A 17,620-nucleotide genomic window follows, 5' to 3' on the forward strand; every position below is an offset into this window, starting at 1 on the left:
CCATTTCATTCCATTCCATTCCATTTCATTCCATTCGGGTTGATTCCATTCCATTCCATTCCATTCCATTCCATTCGACTTGATCCCTCTCCATCCATTCCATGCGGGTTGATTCCGTTCCATTCCATTCCATTCCATTCCATTCCATTCCTTTCCATTCCATTCCATTCCATTCCGCTTGATTCCATTCCATTCCATTCCATTCAGATTGAATCCATTCCATTCCATTCCATTCCATTCTATTTGATTCCACTTTATTCCATTCCATTCGGGTTGATTCCATTCCATTCCATTGGGATTGATTGCATTCCATTCCATTCCATTCCATTCCATTCCATTCCACTCCACTCGGGTTGATTCCATTCCATTCCGTTCCATTGCATTCCATTCCATTTGAGTTGATTCCATTCCATTCCATTCGTGATGTTTCGATTCCATTCCATTCCATTGCATTCCATTCCATTCGATTTGATTCCATTCCATTCCATTGCATTGCTTTCCATTTCATTCCATTCTGGTTGATTCCATTCCATTCCATTCCATTCCATTCGAGTTGCTTCCTTTCCATTTTATTCCATTCCATTCCATTCCATTTCATTCTATTCCATTCCATTCCGGTTGATTCCATTCCATTCCATTCCAGTCCACTCCATTCCATTCCATTTCATTCCACTCCACTCCATTCCTTTCCATTCCATTCCACTCATATTGATTCAATTCCACCCCATTCCATTCCATTACTTTGCATTCCAAACCACTCCAATCGGGTTGACTCAATTCCATTCGATTCCATTCCATACCATTCCATTCCGTGCCATTCCATTCCATTCCATTCCTTTTGAGTTGATTCGATTCCATTCCATTCCATTCGGGTTGTATCCATTCCATTACATTCCATTGCATTCCATTCCATTCGTGTTGATTCCATTCCATTCCATTCCATTCCATTCCATTCCATTCCATTCCATTCAATTCCATTCGACTTGATTCCTCTCCATTCCAATCCATGCGGGTTGATTCCATTCTTTTCCATTCCATTCATTTCCTTTCCATTCCAATCCGTTCCATTCGGATAGATTCCATTCCATTCGATTCCATTCCATTCCATTCCATTCCTTTCTGGTTGATTGCTTTGCATTCTATTCCATTCCATTCCATTGCATTCCATTCCATTCTGGTTGACTGCTTTTCATTCTATTCCATTCCATTCCATTCCATTCCATTCCATTCCCTTCCATTCTGGTTGATTCCATTCCCTTCCAATCCATTTCATTCCATTCCATTCGGGTTGATTCCATTTCATTCCATTCCAATCCATTCCATTCGAGTTGATTGCATTCCATTCCATTCCATTCCATTCGTGTGGATTTCATTCCATTCCATTCCATTGCCTTCCATTCCTTTCGGGTTGATGCCATTCCATTCCATTCCATTCCATTCCATTGGGGTTGATTCCATTCTGTTACAATCCATTCCATTCCATTCCATTCCATTCCATTCCATTCCATTCGAGTTGATTCCATTCCATTCGAGTTGATTCCATTGCATTCCATTCCATTCCGTTCCATTCCATTCGTGTTGATTCCATTCCATTCCATTGCATTCCATTCCATTCCATTTCTTTGATTCGATTCCATTCCATTCGGTTTGATTCCATTCTTTTCCATTCCATTCCATTGCATTCCATTCCATTCCACTCCATTCCATTCCATTCGTGTTGTTTCCATTCCATTCCATTCCATTCCATTCCATTCAGGTTGATTCGTTTCCATTCCATTCCATTCCATTGGAGATGATTGCACACCGTTCCATTCCATTCGTTTTGATGCCATTCCACTCCATTCCATTCTATTCCATTCCATTCATTTCGGATTGATTCCATTCCATTCCATACCATTCCATTCCATTCCATTCCATTCTATTCGGGTTGATTCAATTCGATTCCGTTCCATTCCATTCCATTTGAGTTGATTCCATTCCATTCCAATCCATTCGTGTTGATTTGATTCCATTCCATTCCATTCCATTCCATTCCATTCCTTTCGGGTTGCTTCCATTGCATTCCGTTCCATTCCATTCAATTCCATTCGTGTTGATTCCAATGCATTCCATTCCATTCTGGTTGATTGCTTTGCATTCTATTCCATTCCATTCCATTGCATTCGATTCCATTCTTGTTGACTGATTTGCTTTCAATTCCATTCCATTCCATTCCATTCCATTCCATTCGGGTTGATTCCATTCGATTCAATTCCATTCCATTGCATTCCTTTCCAATCGGGTTGATTCCATTCCTTTCCATTCCAATCCATTCCATTCGAGTTGATTCCATTCCATTCCATTCCATTCGGGTGGATTCCATTCCATTCCATTAAATTGCCTTCCATTCCTTTCGGGTTGATTCCATTCCATTCAATTCGGGTTGATTCCATTCCGTTCCATTCCATTCCATTCCATTCCAATCCATTCCATTCGGTTTGATTCCATTCCATTCCATTCCATTCGGGTTGATTCCATTCCACTGCATTCCATTCCATTCCATTTCATTCGGGTTGATTCCATTCCATTTCATTCCATTCCATTCTGTTTGATTCCATTCGTTTCCTTTCTTTCCATTCCATTCCATTCCATTCCATTCCATTCCATTCGGGTTGAATCCACTCCATTTCATTCTTGTTGATTCCATTCAATTCTATTCCATTCCATTCGGCTTGATTCCATTCCATTCCATTCCATTCCATTCCATTCCATTCCATTCCATTCGAGTTGAATCCACTCCATTCCATTCCGTTCGTGTTGACTCCATTCCATTCCGTTCCATTCCATTCCACTCCATTCAGATTGATTCCATTCCATTCCATTCCATTTGATTCCATTCCATTCGGGTTGATTCCATTCCATTCCATTACATTGCATTCCATTCCATTCGGGTTTAGTCCATTGCATTCCATTCCATTCGTGTTGATTCCATTCCATTGCATTAAATTCATGTTGATTCGATTGCATTGCATTCCATTGCATTCCATTCCATTCGGGTTGATTCCATTCCATTCCATTCCATTCCATTCCATTCGGGTTGATTGCATTCCATTCCATTCCATTCCTTTCCATTCCATTCCATTCGGGTTGATTCCATTCCATTCCATTCCCTTCCATTGCAGTCCATTAGGGTTGATTCCATTCCATTCCATTCCATTCCATTCCATTCCATTCGGGTTGATTCCATACCATTCCATTCCATTCTGGTTGATTCCATTCCATTCCATTCCATTCCATTGCATTCCACTCGGGTTGATTCCATTCCATTCCATTCCATTCCATTTCATTCCATTCCATTCCATTCCATTCCATTCGGGTTGATTCCATTCCATTCCATTCCATTCCATTCCATTCGACTTGATTCCTCTCCATTCCATTCCATGCGGGTTGATTCCATTCCATTCCATTCCGTTCCATTCCATTCCTTTCCATTCCATTCCATTCCATTCCGTTTGATTCCATTCCATTCCATTCCATTCAGGTTGAATCCATTCCATTCTATTCCATTCCATTTGATTTGATTCCACTTTATTCCATTCCATTCGGGTTGATTCTATTCCATTCCATTTGGATTGTTTGCATTCCATTCCATTCCATTCCTCTCCGCTCGGGTTGATTCCATTCCATTCCATTCCATTCCATTGCATTCCATTCCATTTGAGTTGATTCCATTCCATACCATTCCTTTCCATTCGTGATGTTTCGACTCCATTCCATTCCATTGCATTCCATTCCATTCGAGTTGATTCCATTCCATTCCATTGCATTCCATTCCATTCCATTCCATTCTGTTTGATTCCATTCCATTCCATTACATTCCATTGCATTCCATTCCATTTGAGTTGATTCCATTCCATACCATTCCTTTCCATTCGTGATGTTTCGACTCCATTCCATTCCATTGCATTCCATTCCATTCGAGTTGATTCCATTCCATTCCATTGCATTCCATTCCATTCCATTCCATTCTGTTTGATTCCATTCCATTCCATTACATTCCATTCGAGTTGCTTCCTTTCCATTTTATTCCATTCCATTCCATTCCATTGCATTCCATTCCATTCCATTCCGGTTGATTCCATTCCATTCCATTCCCTCCACTCCATTCCATTCCATTTCATTCCACTCCACTCCATTCCTTTCCATTCCATTCCACTAATATTGATTCAATTCCACCCCATGCCATTCCATTACTTTGCATTCCAATCCACTCCAATCGGGTTGATTCAATTCCATTCGATTCCATTCCATACCATTCCATTCTGTTCCATTCCATTCCATTCCTTTTGAGTTGATTCCATTCCATTCCATTCCATTCGGGTTGTATCCATGCCATTCCATTCCATTCCATTCCAATCCATTCGGGTTGATTCCATTCCATTCCATTCCCTTCCATTCCATTCCATTCCATTCGTGTTGATTTCTTTCCATTCCATTCCATTCCATTCCATAAGGGTTGATTCCATTCCATTGCATTCCATTCCATTCCATTCCATTCAATTCGGGTTGATTCCATTGCATTCCATTCCATTCCATTCCCCTCCATTCCGTTCCATTCGTGTTGATTCCATTCCATGCCATTCCATTCCATTCCATTCCATTCAGGTTGATTCGATTCCATTCAATTCCACTCCATTCCATTCCATTCCATTCGACTTGATTCCTCTCCATTCCAATCCATGCGGTTTGATTCCATTCCATTCCATTCCATTCCTTTCCATTCCATTCCATTCCATTCCATTCCATTCCATTCCATTCGGATAGACTCCATTCCATTCCATTCCATTCGTGTTGATACCATTCCAATCCATTCCATTGCATGACATTCCTTTCGGGTTGATTCCATTCCATTCCAATCCATTCGGATTGATTCCGTTCCGTTCCATTCCATTCCATTCCCTTCCATTGCATTCCATTCGGGTTGATTCCATTCCATTCCAATCCATGCCATGCCATTCCATTCCATTCCATTCCATTCGCATTGATTCCATTCCATTCCATTCCATTCCATTCGCGTTGATTCCATTCCCTTCCATGGCATTCCATTCAATTCCGTTCGGGTTGATTCTATTCCATTCCATTCCATTCCATTCCTTTCCATTGCATTCCATTCGGGTTGTTTCCATTCCATTCCATTCCATTCCATTCCATTCGGGTTGATTCCATTCCATTCCGTTCCATTCCATTCCACTCCATTCCATTGCATTCGTGTTGATTTCATTCCATTCCGTTGCATTCCATTCCATTCTGGTTGATTCCATTCCATCCCATTGCATTCCATTCCATTCCATTGATTTCGGATTGAATCCATTCCATTCCATACTATTCCATTCCATTCCATTCTATTCTGGTTGATTCCATTCCATTCCATTCCATTCCATTCCATTCCATTCCATTCCATTCCATTCGCATTGATTCCATTCCATTCCATTCCATTCCATTCGCGTTGATTCCATTCCCTTCCATGGCATTCCATTCAATTCCGTTCGGGTTGATTCTATTCCATTCCATTCCATTCCATTCCTTTCCATTGCATTCCATTCGGGTTGTTTCCATTCCATTCCATTCCATTCCATTCGGGTTGATTCCATTCCATTCCGTTCCATTCCATTCCACTCCATTCCATTGCATTCGTGTTGATTTCATTCCATTCCGTTGCATTCCATTCCATTCTGGTTGATTCCATTCCATCCCATTGCATTCCATTCCATTCCATTGATTTCGGATTGAATCCATTCCATTCCATACTATTCCATTCCATTCCATTCTATTCTGGTTGATTCCATTCCATTCCATTCCATTCCATTCCATTCCATTCCATTCCATTCCATTCGTGTTCATTCCATTCCATTCCGTTCCATTCCATTCCATTCGGGCTGCTTCCATTCAATTCGGTTTCATTCCATTATTTTCCATTCGATTCCATTCCATTCGGGTTGATTCCATTCCATTCCATTCCATTCCATTCCATTCCATTCCATTACATTACATTCGGGTTGATTCCATTCCTTTCCATTCCACTCTATTCTATTCCATTTATTTCGGATTGATTCCATTGCATTCCGTACCATTCCATTCCATTCCATTCCATTCTATTCGGGTTGATTCGATTCCATTCCATTCCATTCCATATGAGTTGATTCCATTGTTTTCCAATCCATTCGTGTTGATTCGACTCCATTCCATTCCATTGAATTACATTCCATTCGGGTTGATTCCATTCCATTCCATTCCATTGCATTACATTCGGTTTGATTCCATTCCATTCCATTCCATTCCATTCCATTCGGGTTGATTCCATGCCATTCCATTCCATTCCTTTCCATTCCATTGCATTCCATTCCATTCGGGTTGATCCCATTCCATTCCATTCCATTCCATTCCATTTGGTTTGATTCCATTCCATTCCATTCCATTCCATTCCATTCCATTCGGGTTGATTCCATTCCATTGCATTCCATTCCATTCCATTCTATTCGGGTTGATTCCATTCCATTCCATTCTATTCCATTCCATTCCATTCGGTTTGATTCCATTAGTTTCATTTCTTTCCATTACATTCCATTTCATTCCATTCCATTGCCTTCGGGTTGATTGCATTCCATTGCCTTCCTTTCCATTCCATTCGGTTTGATTCCATTGCATTCCATTCCATTGCATTCCATTCCAATCGGGTTGATTATATTCCATTCCAATCCATTCCATTCGGGCTGATTTAATTCCATTCCATTCCATTGCATTCCATTCAAATCGGGTTGATTATATTCCATTCCATTCCATTCCGTTCCATTCGAGTTGATTAAATTCCATTCCATTCCATTCGGATTGATTCCATTCCATTCCATTCCATTCCATTCGGATTGATTCAATGCCATTCCATTCCATTCCTTTCCATTCCATTGCATTTCATTCCATTCGGGTTGATTCCATTCCATTCCATTCCATTCCATTCCATTCCATTTCATTCCATTCGGGTTTATTCCATTCCATTCCTTTCCATTCCATTCCATTCCATTCCATTCCATTCCATTCGGGTTGATTCCATGCCATTGCATTCCATTCCTTTCCATTCCATGTCATTCCATTCCATTCGGGTTGATTCCATTCCATTCCATTCCCTTCCATTCCATTCCATTTCATTCCTTTCCATTTGATTCGGGTTGATTAAACTGCATTCCTTTCCATTCCATTCCATTCCATTCTATTCCATTCCATTCCATTCCATTTCATTCCATTCGGGTTTATTCCATTCCATTTCATCCCATTCCATTCCCTTCGGGTTTCTCCATTCCATTCCACTCCATTCCATTCCATTCCATTCCATTCCTTTCCATTGCATTCCATACGAGTTGATTCCATTGCATTCTATTCCATTCCATTCCATTCAACTCCATTGCATTCCATTCGAGTTGATTCCAATCCATTGCAATCCATTCGGGTTGACTCCATTGCATTCGATGCCATTTCATTCCATTCCATTCTGGTTGATTGAATTATATTCCATTCCATTCCATTCGGGTTTATTCCATTCCATTCCATTCCATACTATTCCATTCGTGTTGATTTCATTCCATTCCATTCCATTCCATTCCATTCCATTCGTGTTGATTCCATTTCGTTCCATTTCATTCCATTCCATTCCATTCCATTCCAATCCATTCGGGTTGATTCCATTCCATTGCATTCCCTCCCATTCCATTCCATTCCATTCGGATTGATTCCATTCCGTTCCATTCCATTCCATTCTCTTCCATTCCATTCCATTCCATTCGGGTTGATTCCATTCCATTCCATTCCATTTCATTCTATTCGGGTTGATTCCATTCAATTCCATTACATACCTTTCCATTCCATTGCATTCCATTCCATTCCATTCAGGATGATTCCATTCCATTCCATTCCCTTCCATTCCATTCGGGTTGATTCCATTCAATTCCAGTCTATTCCATTGCATTCCATTCCACTCCATTCATGTTGATTCCATTCCATTCCATTCCATTCCTTTCCATTCCATTCCATTCCATTGCATTGCATTCCATTGCATTCCCTTCCATTCGGGTTGTTTCCATTCCATTCCATTCCACTCGTTTCCATCCCATTCCATTCCACTACGTTCCATTCCATTCCATCCCATTAGGGTTGATTCCATTCCATTCCATTCCATTCCATTCCATTCCATTCCATTCCATTCCGGTTGATGCCATTCCATTCCGTTCCATTCCATTCCATTCCATTCGTTTTGATTCCATTCCATTCCATTCCATTAGATTCGTGTTGATTCCATTCCTTTCTATTCCTTTCCATTCGGATTGATTCCATTCCGTTCCATCCCATTCCAGTCCATTCGTGTTGATTCCATTCCATTCCATTCCATTCCAGTTGATTCCATTCCATTCCATTCCATTCCATTCCGGTTGATTCCATTCCATTAGATTCGTGTTGATTCCATTCCATTCCATTCCATTCCATTCGGGTTGAGTCCATTGCATTCTATTCCATTCCATGCCTTTCCATTCCATTCCATTCGGGGTGATTCCATACCATTCCATTCCATTCGACTTGATTCCACTCCATTCCAATCCATGCGGGTTGATGCCATGCCATTCCATTCCATTCCATTCCTTTCCTTTCCATTCCATTCCATTCCATTCGGATAGATTCCATTCCATTCGATTCCATTCCATTCCATTCTTGTTGATTGCTTTGCATTCTATTCCATTCCATTCCATTCCATTCTGGTTGATTGCTTTGCATTCTCTTCAATTCCATTCCATTGAATTCCATTCCATTCTCGTTGACTGCTTCGCATTCCATTCCATTCCTTTCCATTCCATTCCATTCCATTCCCTTCCATTTGGGTTGATTCCATTCCATTCCATTCCATTCCATTCCATTTCATTACATTCCATTCGGGTTGATTCCATTCCTTTCCATTCCAATCCATTCCATTCGAGTTGATTCCATTCCATTCCATTCCATTCCATTCGGGTGGATTCCATTCCATTCCATTCCATTGCCTTCCATTCCTTTCAGTTTGATGCCATTCCATTCCATTCCATTCCATTCCATTCGGTTTGATTCCATTCCGTTCTAATCCATTCCATTCATTTCCATTCCATTCCATTCGAGTTGATTCCATTCCATTCGGGTTTATTCCATTCCATTCAATTCCATGCCATTCCATTCGGGTTGATTCCATTCCATTCCATTCCATTCCATTTCTGTTGATTCCATTCCATTCCATTCGGTTTGATTCCTTTCTTTTCCATTCCGTTCCATTCCATTCCATTCCATTTGGCTTGATTCCATTCCATTCCATTGCATTCCGTTCCATTCCACTCCATTCCATTCCATTCATGTTGTTTCCATTCCATTCCATTCCATTCCATTCCATTCCATTCCGGTTGATAAGATTCCATTCCACTCCATTCCATTCGAGATGATTGCACACCGTTCCATTCCATTTGGGTTGATGCCATTCCATTCGATTTCATTCTATTCCATTCCGTTTATTTGGGATTGATTCCATTCCATTCCATACCATTTCATTCCATGCCACTCCATTCTATTCGGGTTGATTCGATTCCATTCCATTCCATTCCATTTGAGTTGATTCCATTCCATTCCAATCCATTCGTGTTGATTCAATTCCATTCCATTCCATTGAATTCCACTCTTTCAGGTTGATTCCATTCCATTCCATTCCATTCCATTCCATTCCATTCGTGTTGACTCCATTCCATTCGAATCCATTCCATTCCTTTCCATTCCATTTCATTCCATTCCATTCGGATTGCTTCCTTTCCATTCCATTCCATTCCATTCCATTCCATTCCATTCCATGCGGGTTGATTCCTTCCATTCCATTCCATTCCATTCGCGTTGATTCCATTCCATTCCATTCCATTCCTTTCCATTCCATTCGGGTTAATTCTATTGCATTCCTTTCCATTCCATTCCATTCCAATCCATTCCACTCCATTTCATTCCATTCGGGTTTATTCCATTCCATTCCATTCCATTGCATTACATTACATTTGGGTTTCTCCATTCCATTCCACTCCATTCCATTCTATTCCATTCCATTCCTTTCCATTCCATTCCATTCCATTCCAGTTGATTCCAGTGCATTCCATTCCACTCCATTCCAATCCAATCCAATCCATTCCATTCCATTCGGTTTGATTCCATTCCTTTCCATTCCATTGCATTCCATTCCAATGGGGTTGATTATATTCCATTCCATTCCATTCCATTCCATTCCATTCGAGTTGATTCCATTCCATTCCATTCCATTCGTGTTGATTCCATTCCATTCCATTCCATTCCACTGCATTCCGTTCCATTCGGGTTGATTCCATTCCATTCCATTCCATTACATTCGGGTTGCTTCCATTGCATTCCATTCCATTCCATTCCATTCATTTCCATTCGATTCCATTCCATTTCGTTTGTTTTGATTCCATTCCATTCCATTCCATTCCATAACATTCGAGTTGATTCCTATCCATTCCATTCCATTCGGGTTTATTCCATTCCATTCTGGTTGATTGCTTTGCATTCTATTCCATTCAATTCTATTCCCTTCCATTCCATTCTTGTTGACTGCTTTGCATTCTATTCCATTCCATTCCATTTCCTTCCATTCGGGTTGATTCCATTCCATTCCATTTCATTGCAATCCATTCCGTTTGGGTTGATTCCTCTCCATTACATTCCATTCCATTGGGTTTGATTCCATTCCATTCCATTCCATTCCATTCCTTTCCATTCCATTCGGGTTGCATCCATTGCATTCCTTTCCATTCCATTCCATTCCATTCGGGTTGATTCCATTCCATTCCTTTCCATTCCATTCCATTCCAATCCATACGAGTTGATTCCATTGCATTCCATCCCAATCAATTCCATTCCATTCCATTCGAGTTGATTCCAATCCATTCCATTCCATTCGGGTTGACACCATTCCATTCCATTCCAATCCATTCCATTCCATTCGAGTTGATTACATTCCATTCCATTCCATTCAGGTTGATTCCATTCCATTCCATTTCATTCCATTCCATTCTGGTTGATTCCATTCCATTCCATTCCATTGCATTCCATTCCATTCCATTCCATTCGGGTTACTTCCATTGCATTCCTTTCCATTCCATTCCATTCCATTCCATTCCATTCGAGTTGATTCCAATCCATTCCATTCCATTCGGCTTGATTCAATTCCATTCCATTCCATTGCATTCCATTCCATTCGGGTTGATTCCATTTCATTCCATTCCAATCCATTCCATTCGAGTTGATCCCCTTCCATTCCATTCCATTCGGGTGGATTCCATTCCATTCCATTCCAGGGCCTTCGGTTCCTTTCGGGTTGATGCCATTCCATTCCATTCGGGTTGATTCCATTCCATTCCGTTCCATTCCATTCCATTCCATTCCATTCCATTCGGGTTGATTCCATTACATTCCTTGCCATTGCATTCCATTCCATTCGGGTTCATTCCATTCCATTCAATTCCATTCGAGTTGATTCCATTCCATTCCATTCCATTCGTGTTGATTCGTTTCCATTGCATTCCATTGCATTCCATTCCATTGGGTTGATTCCATTCAATTCCATTCCATTCCATTATCGTTGATTCCATTCCGTTCCATTCCATTCCATTCCATTCCATTCCATTCGGGTTGCTTCCATTGCATTCCATTCCATTCCATTCCATTCCCTTCGATTCGGGTTGATTCCATTCCATTCCATGCCATTGCATTCCTTTCCATTCGAGTTGATTCCATTCCATTCCATTCCATTCGGGTGGATTCCATTCCATTCCATTAAATTGCCTTCCATTCCTTTCGGGTTGATTCCATTCCATTCCATTCGGGTTGATTCCATTCCGTTCCATTCCATTCCGTTCCATTCCATTCCATTCCATTCGGTTTGATTCCATTCCATTCCATTTCATTCCATTCCATTCCATTATATTCCATTCCATTCGGGTTGATTCCATTCCATTGCATTCCATTCCATTCCATTCCATTCGGGTTGATTCCATTCCATTCCATTCCATTCCATTCCATTCCATTCCATTCGGTTTGATTCCATTCGTTCCCTTTCTTTCCATTCCATTCCATTCCATTCCATTCCATTGCATTCGGGTTGATTGCATTCCATTGCCTTCCATTCCATTCCATTCGGGTTAATTCCATTGCATTCCATTCCATTGCATTCCATTGCAATCGGGTTGATTATATTCCATTCCAATCCATTCCATTCGGGCTGATTTCATTCCATTCCATTCCATTGCATTCCATTCCAATTGGGTTGATTATATGCCATTCCATTCCATTCCATTCGAGTTGATTAAATTCCATTCCATTCCATTCGGATTGATTCCATTCCATTCCAATCCATTCCATTCCATTCCGTTCCATTCGGGTTGATTCCAATCCATTCCATTCCATTCCATTACATTACATTCGGGTGGCTTCCATTGCATTCCATTCCATTCCATTCCATTCATTTCCATTCGATTCCATTCCATTCCATCTGTGTTGATTCCATTCCATTCCATTCCATCCCATTCCATTACATTCCATTCTGGTTGATTGGTTTGCATTCTATTCCATTCCATTCCATTGCATTCCATTCCATTCTGGTTGAATGCTTTGCATTCTATTCCATTCCATTCCATTCCATTCCATTCCATTCCATTCCATTCCATTCCATTCCCTTTCATTCGGGTTGATTCCATTCCATTCCATTCCATTGCATTCCATTCTATTCGGGTTGATTCCATTCCTTTCCATTCCAATCCATTCCATTCGAGTTGATTCCATTCCATTCCATTCCATTCCGTTCGGGTTGATTTCATTCCATTCCATTCCATTGCCTTCCATTCCTTTCGGGTTGATGCCATTCCATTCCATTGCCTTCCATTCCTTTCGGGTTGATGCCATTCCATTCCATTCCATTGGGGTTGATTCCATTCTGTTACAATCCATTCCATTCCATTCCACTCCATTCCATTCCATTCCATTCCATTTGAGTTGATTCCATTCCATTCCAATTCATTCGTGTTGATTCGATTCCATTCCATTCCATTGAATTCCACTCCTTTCGGGTTGATTCCATTGCATTGCATTCCATTCCATTCCATTCCATTCCATTCCATTCCATTCCATTCCATTCGGGTTGACTCCATTCCATTCAATTCCATCCCATTCCTTTCCATTCCATTTCATTCCATTCCATTCGGATTGATTCCGTTCCACTCCATTCCATTCCATTCCATTCCATTCCATTCGGGTTGATTCCTTTCCATTCCATTCCATTCCATTCGCGTTGATTCCATTCCATTCCATTCCATTCCATTCCATTCGGGTTTATTCCATTGCATTCTTTTCCATTCCATTCCATTCCATTCCATTCGAATCCATTCCATTCCATTTCATTCCATGCGGGTTTATTCAATTCCATTCCATTCCATTCCATTACATTACATTCGGGTTTCTCCATTCCATTCCACTCCATTCCATTCCTTTCCATTCCATTCCTTTCCATTCCATTCCATTCTATTCCATACCAGTTGATTCCGGTGCATTCCATTCCATTCCATTCCATTCCAATCCATTCCATTCTGGTTGATTCCATTCCATTCCATTCCATTGCATTCCATTCCAATCGGGTTGATTATATTCCATTCCATTCCATTCCATTCCATTCGAGTTGATTCCATTCCACTCCATTCCATTCGGATTGATTCCATTCCATTCCATTCCATTCCACTCCATTCCGTTCCATTCGGGTTGATTCCATTCCATTCCATTCCATTAGATTACATTCGGGTTGCTTCCATTGCATTCCATTCCATTCATTTCCTTTCGATTCCATTCCATTCCATTTGTGTTGATTCCATTCCATTCCATTCCATTCCATTCCATTCCATTCCATTCGAGTTGATTCCAATCCATTCCATTCCATTCGGGTTGTTTCCATTCCATTCTGGTTGATTGCTTTGCATTCTATTCCATTCAATTCCATACCATTCCATTCCATTCTGGTTGACTGCTTTGCATTCTATTCCATTCCATTCCATTTCCTTCCGTTCGGGTTGATTCCATTCCATTCCATTCCATTGCAGTCCATTCCATTTGGGTTGATTCCTTTCCATTCCATTCCATTCCATTCGGTTTGATTCCATTCCATTCCACTCCATTCCTTTCCATTCCATTCGGGTTGCTTCCATTGCATTCCTTTCCATTCCATTCCATTCCGTTCCGTTCCATTCCTTTCCATTCCATTCCATTCCAATCCACACGAGTTGATTCAATTGCATTCCATTCCAATCAATTCCATTCCATTCAATTCGAGTTGATTCCAATCCATTCCATTCCATTCAGGTTGACTCCATTCCATTCCATTCCAATCCATTCCATTCCATTCGAGTTGATTCCATTCCATTCCATTCCATTAGGGTTGATTCCATTCCATTCCATTCCATTCCATTCCATTCCATTCCATTCCATTCGGGTTGATGCCATTCCACTGCATTCCATTCCATTCCATTCCATTCGGGTTGATTCCATTCCATTCCATTCCATTCCATTCGGTTTGATTCCATTCGTTTCCATTCTTTCCATTCCATTCCATTCCATTCCATTCCATTCCATTCCATTCGGGTTGATTCCATTCCATTTCACTCTTGTTGATTCCATTCAATTCTATTCCATTCCATTCGACTTGATTCCATTCCATTCCATTCCATTCCATTCCATTCCATTCCATTCGTGTTGACTCCACTCCATTCCATTCCGTTCCATTCCATTCCATTCCATTCAGATTGATTCCATTCCATTTGGTTCCATTCCATTCGGGTTGATTCCATTCGATTCCATTCCATTGGATTCCATTCCATTCGGGTTGATTCCATTCCATTCCATTCCATTCGAGTTGATTGCATTCCATTCCATTCCATTCGTGTTGATTCGATTCCATTGCATTCCATTCCATTCCATTCCATTCGGGTTGATTGCATTCCATTCCATTCCATTCTATTCCATTCCATTCCATTCGGGTTGATTCCATTGCATTCCATTCCCTTCCATTGCATTCCATTAGGGTTGATTCCATTCAATTCCATTCCATTCCATTCCATTCCAGTCGGGTTGATTCCATACCATTCCATTCCATTCCATTCCATTCCATTCCATTCCATTCTGGTTGATTCCACTGCATTGCATTCCATTCCATTGCATTCCATTCGGGTTGATTCCTTTCCATTCCATTCCATTTCATTCCATTCCATTCCATTCCATTCCACTCGGGTTGATTCCATTCCATTCCATTCCATTCCATTCCATTCCATTCGACTTGATTCCTCTTCATTCCATTCCATGCGGGTTGATTCCATTCCATTCCATTCCATTCCTTTCCATTCCATTCCATTCCATTCCGGTTGATTCCATTCCATTCCTTTCCATTCCATTCCATTCAGATTGAATCCATTCCATTCCATTCCATTCAATTGGATTCCACTTTATTCCATTCCATTTGGGTTGATTCCATTCCATTCCATTGGGATTGATTGCATTCCATTCCATTCCATTCCATTCCATTCCACACCACTCGGGTTGATTCCATTCCATTCCATTCCGTTGCATTCCATTCCATTTGAGTTGATTCCATTCCATTCCATTCGTGATGTTTCGATTCCATTCCATTCCATTGCATTCCATTCCATTCGATTTGATTCCATTCCATTCCATTGCATTCCATTCCATTCCATTCCATTCTGGTTGATTCCATTCCATTCCATTCCATTCCATTCGAGTTGCTTCCTTTCCATTTTATTCCATTCCATTCCGGTTGATTCCATTCCATTCCATTCCATTCCACTCCATTCAATTCGATTTCATTCCACTCCACTCCATTCCTTTCCATACCATTCCACTCATATTGATTCAATTCCACCCCATTCCATTCCATTACTTTGCATTCCAATCCATTCCAATCGGGTTGACTCAATTCCATTCGATTCCATTCCATACCATTCCATTCCGTGCCATTCCATTCCATTCCATTCCTTTTGAGTTGATTCGATTCCATTCCATTCCATTCGTGTTGTATCCATTCCATTACATTCCATTGCATTCCATTCCATTCTGGTTGATTCCATTCCTTTCCATTCCCATCCATTCCATTCGAGTTGATTCCATTCCATTCCATTCCATTCCATTCGGGTGGATTTCATTCCATTCCATTCCATTGCCTTCCATTCCTTTCGGGTTGATGCCATTCCATTCCATTCCATTCCATTCCATTGGGGTTGATTCCATTCTGTTACAATCCATTCCATTCCATTCCATTCCATTCCATTCCATTCCATTCCATTCGAGTTGATTCCATTCCATTCGGGTTGATTCCATTCCATTCCATTCCATTCCATTCGTGTTGATTCCATTCCATTCCATTCCATTCCTTTTCTGTTGATTCCATTCCATTCCATTCGGTTTGATTCCAGTCTTTTCCATTCAATTCCATTGCATTCCATTCCATTCCACTCCATTCCATTCCATTCGTGTTGTTTCCATTCCATTCCATTCCATTCCATTCAGGTTGATTCGATTCCATTCCATTCCATTCCATTCGAGATGATTGCACACCGTTCCATTCCATTCGTTTTGATGCCATTCCACTCCATTCCATTCTATTCCATTCCATTTATTTCGGATTGATTCCATTCTATTCCATACCATTCCATTCCATTCCATTCCATTATATTCGGGTTGATTCGATTCGATTCCATTGCATTCGATTCCATTTGAGTTGATTCCATTCCATTCCAATCCATTCGTGTTGATTCGATTCCATTCCATGCCATTGAATTCCACTCCTTTCGGGTTGATTCCATTCCATTCCATTCCATTCGGGTTGACTCAATTCCATTCAACTCCATTCCATTCCTTTCCATTCCATTTCATTCCATTCCATTCGGGTTGATTCCTTTTCATTCCATTCCATTCCATTCTTGTTGATTGCATTCCATTCCATTCCATTCCTTTCCATTCCATTCGGGTTTATTCCATTGCATTTCTTTCCATTCCATTCCATTCCATTCCAATCCATTCCATTCCATTTCATTCCATGCGGGTTTATTTCATTCCATTCCATTCCATTCCATTACATTACATTCGGGTTTCTCCATTCCATTCCACTCCATTCCACTCCATTCCATTCCTTTCCATTCCATTCCATTCTATTCCATACCAGTTGAATCCGGTGCATTGCATTCCATTCCATTCCAATCCATTCCATTCGGGTTTATTCCATTCCACTCCATTCCATTGCATTCCATTCCAATCGGGTTGATTATATTCCATTCCACTCCATTCCATTCCACTCGAGTTGATTTCATTCCACTCCATTCCATTCGGATTGATTCCATTCCATTCCATTCCATTCCACTGCATTCCGTTCCATTCGGGTTGATTCCATTCCATTCCATTCCATTCCATTCCATTACATTCGGGTTGCTTCCATTGCATTCCATTCCATTCATTTCCTTTCGATTCCATTCCATTCCAT

Source organism: Pan troglodytes, chromosome 22 (genome assembly GCF_028858775.2).
Source record: "Pan troglodytes isolate AG18354 chromosome 22, NHGRI_mPanTro3-v2.0_pri, whole genome shotgun sequence".
Taxonomy (NCBI): Eukaryota; Metazoa; Chordata; class Mammalia; order Primates; family Hominidae; genus Pan; species Pan troglodytes.